We start from the raw sequence: 6846 nt of genomic DNA on the forward strand, positions 1-6846 counted from the left end.
TTTCCCATTTCCAGTAATTTTACTAGTTACTCAGATACACATAAGTCAGGGTAGTACTCCTCCTTCATTTCAATTGATTAAGCTAAAAAAAAAAATCACATGAAGTGTGTGTACATGGTTTGAATATTCCCCATTTCGGCTTCCTAAGTAAACAGCATAACAGGGGCCGTGCATTTAAAAAAAAAATGCACGGCTCTCCCTCTCTGTGTCTGTGTCTGTCTTAATGTCTGTCTGTCTGTCTGTCTATCGGTCTGTCTGTCTGTCTGTCTGTCCCTCCCTCCCTCTCTACCCCTCAGCTCCCACTCACTCTCGCTCTCTGTCTCTCTCTGTGTCTGGTGCTGTGGGGCAAAGGCCAAACTGCGCTCCGGCACATAGGGAGATGGGGTAGAATGGTTATATTGTTTTAATAACATTTGGTGCCCAGGTTGCACCTGTAAAAAATGAGGCATTCTGCAGTATGAGTATTGTGCTCTGAATACTTAGAGGTCAATACTGATACTCGGATACTTGTACTCAAGTACATTTTTCAAATCTGTACTTCTGCTTGTAAAAAAAATTGGTTTAAGGTTAATAAGGTAGTATTTTTAGGCTCAAAGGAGTATGTTTGCTTATAATAGAGCAGCATAAAATAGCGGTATTGGTATTTTTTGGCTGGGGAGACCCAGTTAAATACTTTTCCATTATATATTGATCAACTATAGGAATAACTAATTTACAGATAGTATAAACCTCTCTGTAAAAGAGGGATTATAGGTCTAAAACACAGACAGTGAGATATATTTTCTAGAAAATTATTATAATAATCAAGCACTCACATAAAACTAAGAGGAACAAATCTCAAAAGGACAGATAAAACACTAGGCCTGCCCTTTGATTAGGTTGAAAAAAGGTTCTGAGTAACCGGCACAAAGTCTATAGATCTATGACAAAAGGAAAATACAGGAGAGACTACAGGATTGCCCAAGGACGGCGGGAGAAAGACTTGACCTTTGACCAACAGGGGTTAAAAGTTGAGGACTAGGTATTTCTAGAAGGCACCAAGCCAAAACTCCCAAAAGGAAATATTGAACAAAATAAATAAGAGTTGATTGACTTAACTGAATCAGAGATATTGACAACAGAGGAAATTATCTAAATATCAGAAGGTTCCAGGGGACTACAGTTATGATAACAAATTAACTGTTTGTGTCCAACCAACAATTTATTTATGGAAAAATTGGCTGACAATAATTAATGATCTGGTTTCAGGTGTATAATGATCTTGTTTCAGGTGGAGAAGACACTAAAAGAGGGTCTAACAAAGACGTTCTAAAGGATATATATTTAAAATAAATGTAAAGAAAAATAGCAGATCTACAAGCTCTCATACGGCCGGAATGTTTATATATACTGTACGCTAATTAACCATGTACTGTATAGATAAAAGAAAAAGGATCTCCATCTTCCCCATTATATATCATTATCCCACCTCATCATATTTTTATTATTTTGGTATAGGGACACCTTCCACTTCATTTTATTATTTTGTTTTTCATCACCATGAGTTTGGCTTGACTAGGCATATATCCTCCCCTGAATAAACTTGATTCTATATTTGGCCTTTATGGTACTAATTTGACTCACCCGGAAGCTGCTACGATCGGCGCAGGAGCGCGACAAGGATAACATCATCAAGTACCCTGTCCCCCTCTCCAAGCTCTGCTTGGTATAAGAACTGTGTTAGGTGCATCTCCGACGTTTTCTCCCGTTTGCGACAGAGATCAAGTGTATCTGTCAATGAGAACGTATAGGCTATATTGTCACCTGTGGGTCACCTGTTATGTCACACATCCTGGGGGCGGGGCGAAGATTCGGCTCTGACAACGAGCAAAGAAGAACTATCGCAGTGTCTGCTCTGATGAGCTACTAAGAACTTTGCCATTGGCACTTTCGACGGCGCAGGAGCGCTACAACGGTGCTGGGTTCCATGGGAACCCCGAAGACATCATCTTCATCATCATCATCGAGAGAGAAAGGTCATGCTGTCTCTCTCCCACAGTACCATCTAAATAATGAGTGATTGTTTGCCTATAGTCTTAAGTCAAAAAGACTGTTCCTGTTACCATTTTATTCCCATCCTGATCCCTAGAGTTAATTTTATTTCTCCTCTCCAAATTGACCCTTATAACAAAGTGTTCTTGGTGCATTTTAGGATGTTTTTTCGAACAGGTGTTGACAAATTGGGAACCATACAACCCATATTACATCAATCATGCAACACACTATTTAATGAAGTTACTTTTTAATGAGGTTACATTGAAATGTTAAATTTTTATTTCTGTATTAATTGATGTGGTTATTAAGAAAATCAATAGTAGACATGCAGCACTACAACGCCAAGGTCATAGGCCAAAGCTGTGTGGATATAACAAATGGCAAGAGATAAGGATTTGGGTGCGGGTAGTATATGTTCATGGGGGGCTCAAAGTTCACTGCAGGGGAAAACCCCTGGGTAATCAATAAATCTGCCTAGTCTAAAAGCTAAACTCTCAAAGAGGGTGATTACAGTGCCTTTGACGGCCGGTAAAGTCCCGATACAGTTTGAAAAGAAAAAGTACAGTATAGAGACATTCCCCAATATTGGTGAAATTCCTAATTTTGGTACATCTCGTTAATTGAGATGTAAAGAGGGTCTGGTAAGGAATTTGATTGGTAAATCAGTCATAGGTAAACACACAGGTCCGCTCCAGCGTCATCCTCTCAGCACGTTCCCACACATACACTAACAGGAACACATGCAGGTTCCCTCACAGGTCAAAGTCACCGTAACTGGACCGGACTGAGCAAACAATGGGACCGGATGGTTCACACACACACACACACACACACACACACACACACACACACACACACACACACACACACACACACAAGCTGACTTAATAAAACACGTACACAACACTCACTCATGACAGAGGATGACCGGGAGAAGATGACCACACGATGGATCAGACCATCTGAGGAAAACTTGTGATTGGCCGAGTGGCGGCACTAAGAGACTATAATACTATGGAGGTTGTTGGTGAACTTCACTCATTGTCACTATAGGATGATGGGTCCAGAGCTGATAATTCATTATGAGCTCTGCGGTAATCAATGTTGGTAACATCTGTCTCTGTTCGTTATAGTATGATTGTATAGGATTCATATATTATGATTTGGCTCAAGCACCATTGTAACTAGAAATAGGACATAAAACGGATTGACATAATCTTAACCTCTCCTGTGTATTATTCTGCCTGGTACAAGTACATTTCTGAAATAATCATCAAACGAACGCGTGTTGATTCCATGTTGTTTTGTTTAATACCTCTTTGGAGGTAAAGGGTGAGAAACGGACTGGGATCTCTAGCACTAGTAAGAAAATGTGTGAAAGATTTCACGTACATTGCATGCTGCGTTCATGATTTGAGGCTTTTGTTCAAAACGGGGCAATCTTGCAAACTGTGAAAGCCAATTATAGCCAATTAGGATGGAATATGAAATATCGGACAGATCCGAATTGAGCACATGACCATAGAGATACTGTGTAACGATTTGTGAGATTTTTGGACAGAATCTGGAGGAGTAATATCAAAAAATGTGTTTTACAAAAGTCGGCCTCCTGGTGGCGCTATAAAAGGCAGATGCGGAAAATGCAGGTCAAAGGTTTGTCCTTGGCCTCTAGGGAGTGTGCATGCAACGTTTCACGCAGATCGGTGCAGTTTTAGGTAAAAAATGTAAAAAGCTGCCTCATGGTGGCGCTATAACAGGCCGTTCTGGAAAATGGGGGGCAGAGGTTCATCGTTGGCATCCAGGGAGTGTGTGTGCAAAGTTTGGCATCGACCGGGTTAACGGTGCCGGAGATTAGCTGGTAACAGACGGACGGAAGGACGGACACACACACACGGACACACACACACACACACACGGACGGAGTGCAAAACATACTCTCTCCCCATGCCTTCGGCCTGGTGGAGACAAAAAAGGGTGGGCTGCAGTGGTAAACTAGATAAAGTGCCCCTCAGGCCACAGGTCTCCACCAGGACAGGTCAGGTTGTGGCCTCCTGGTGGCGCTATAATAGGCCAATGTGAAAAGGGTGACATTTCTTCTTATGCCTTGGATGGCAATTGGATGATTTGAGGCATTTTGTTCCAAAAATGTGTTTTGCAAAAATCCACCTGTTGGTGGCACTATAACAGGCCAATGTGAAAAGGGTGGGATATTCTTCAGCCTAGTAGGAACGTCTGTGAAAGATTTCACGTAAATTGCACGCTGCGTTCTTGATTTGAGGCTTTTTGTTCAAAACAGGCCAATCCTGCAAACTTTGAAAGCCAATGTTAGCCAATCAGGATGGAATAAAGCAATAAGACTCAGGTTACCGTGGATTTTACCATGGCTGAGAGGCGTAGTAAGACCCAACGCGTAGCGGAGGGTCTTCTACCCTCTCAGCCATGGTAAGATCACGGTAAACTGGGACCTCGCGTGGCTCATTGCTTTTCTAAAACGGTTACAAAAAGTATAGCAATATTAACCTCATAAAACAAATTAATTCACAAAAGTATCAACGCTTTGCGCCACCAGAGCGAGCCACACACTTCCTTGTTTTGCTCGGCAAAAGACGGGAGAATAGCGCTTGATGTCTTTACGGGGCTGCCTGGAACCACACATTCACAGTCATATGAGTGCGGGTGGTGCTTACACGCCCGCACGGCCAGCGTGTGTAAGGCAATCAAGTGCTCCCCTTCACCAGTACAGCTACAAGGCTGCAGGATCAGCTGGGAATGATACAAAGTGATTGAAGGTGTGGATTATCGGTGAAATTTACGGTCACGTGACGGTAACCAGCCAATCAGAATCAAGTATTGGGACTAACCGTTTTAGAATATGAAATATCGGACAGATCTGTCTTGAGCACATGACTATAGATATACTGTGTATCGTTTTGTGGTATATTTGGACAAAATATGGAGGAGTAATATCAAAAAATGTGTTTTACAAAAGTCGGCCTCCTGGTGGCACGATAACAGGCCGCTCTGGAAAATTTGGGGCAGAGGTTCATCGTTGGCATCTAGGGAGTGTGTGTGCAAAGTTTGGCATCGACCGGGTTAACGGTGCCGGAGATTAGCTGTACACAGACAGACGGCCGGCCGGACGTACAGACAGACAAAACATACTCTCTCGCCATACCTTCGGCCTGGTGGAGACAATAATAGAGGGACTGCCCATAAATCAGACATCCCGTTAGACATGTGTGGCGGGTTACAACTAATCCGGCTACGGGTTAAAAATCACCTGTGGCTTCCTGTGAGGTTTTGGGATGAATGACATGACACCGGTAAATCTGGCCCTGCCTGAATGGTCTTTGTGATAAAGAATAGGCCTATAAAGTACATAATCTCCATGCCGTTGGCTGTGCTTCAAGGAGGTTCGCCTGTTTCTATAAAATAGGGTCCCTATTATTGTTCAGCTAGTCAGCTAGACTATTAACAGTTCAATAATGCAGTGCAGCTGTGAACAAAAGCCTTGTATAATGGCATGGTGTCTCTGCTATCATAAGCAGATGGAATGGGCAATCAGCTCCTTGTGGGGGCGAGTGTAAAGGTACGCAATTTCTTCATTACGAACGAGCTGCCTCTGTCAGTTTGCACATCTCAAATGGTTCAAGGCCACGCCCACAGCAGTAGGAAGAAACAACATAAGTATTAAAACAAATAGTCTGCTCTCGGTATAATTACCCCTGGTGGGAAGCTGTTACTGTGTCATTTCAGTCAATGTCTGTTTATTTCTTCCGTTTGTTTCCAACCTCTATAGCAGCACAATACGAGAACTCAGAAAATCAAGCAGTGAAGTAATTTGCCATGAACTGTTATTTGTCTCGTTTATATTTATTATCTTTTTTTTAACACACTCCATCATCAATTTAAATGGAAATGTGGCCCGTTTGCACAGGCGAAAAACATGTGGTCTCCGAGGCTACATCATGTCACAATTCATATTGAAGGATTGTTGCTGGCAGAAAACAGAAGATGCTCAAACGCTTGCGCACGCACGCACGCACGCACGCACGCACGCACGCACGCACGCACGCACGCACGCACGCACGCACGCACGCACACACACACACACACACACACACACACACACACACACACACACACACACACACACACACACACACACACACACACACTTCAATAATCTTCTGCCAATCATTCATCATGTCATTTTCACTGCAATACAATCTGACTTTTCCCCCCATGACACTTGGGGAAGGTTGGCCATTCCATTTCTGTGATTTGCACATTGCTAATCTCTGCAGCACACAGCTTTATAAGTCATATATTTCAAAGCTGCGTGGACTCATTCTAAAAGTTAACAGTGCCCCCCACTGTTGCACATTGGGGCTAAATGGCTTCATAATACACTATAACTCACTCTGTGTGAGGATGTGATTGAGCTGCATGGTGGCGATACATTACTGTCCCTTTGGGCAGGAATTACTGGACCTGTCCCCCGTCCTGCCACATGACATTTATTACAACTGCAGTCAATGAGATTCAGCAGAATGGCCGTGAAAAGCTATCATATTGTAGATTCAAACATAAAGGGAAGACTCAAACGGAGTGATGAACAGGGCTGTAGAATAGACTACAGATTATGAATAAATCTCCAACAGGCCATATTGTGGCTCACACTGTGATATCCAAAGTGTCCGTTTAACTGACTGTGGATCCATAAGGATAATGTGTCATACTCCGTAGAGCTAAATTCACACTCTTGGATTTTTTCATTTTGCACAACGCACGCGCACTGCATGGGGGGGG

Source organism: Electrona antarctica (assembly GCF_951216825.1).
Source record: "Electrona antarctica genome assembly, chromosome: 20".
NCBI classification, from domain to species: Eukaryota; Metazoa; Chordata; class Actinopteri; order Myctophiformes; family Myctophidae; genus Electrona; species Electrona antarctica.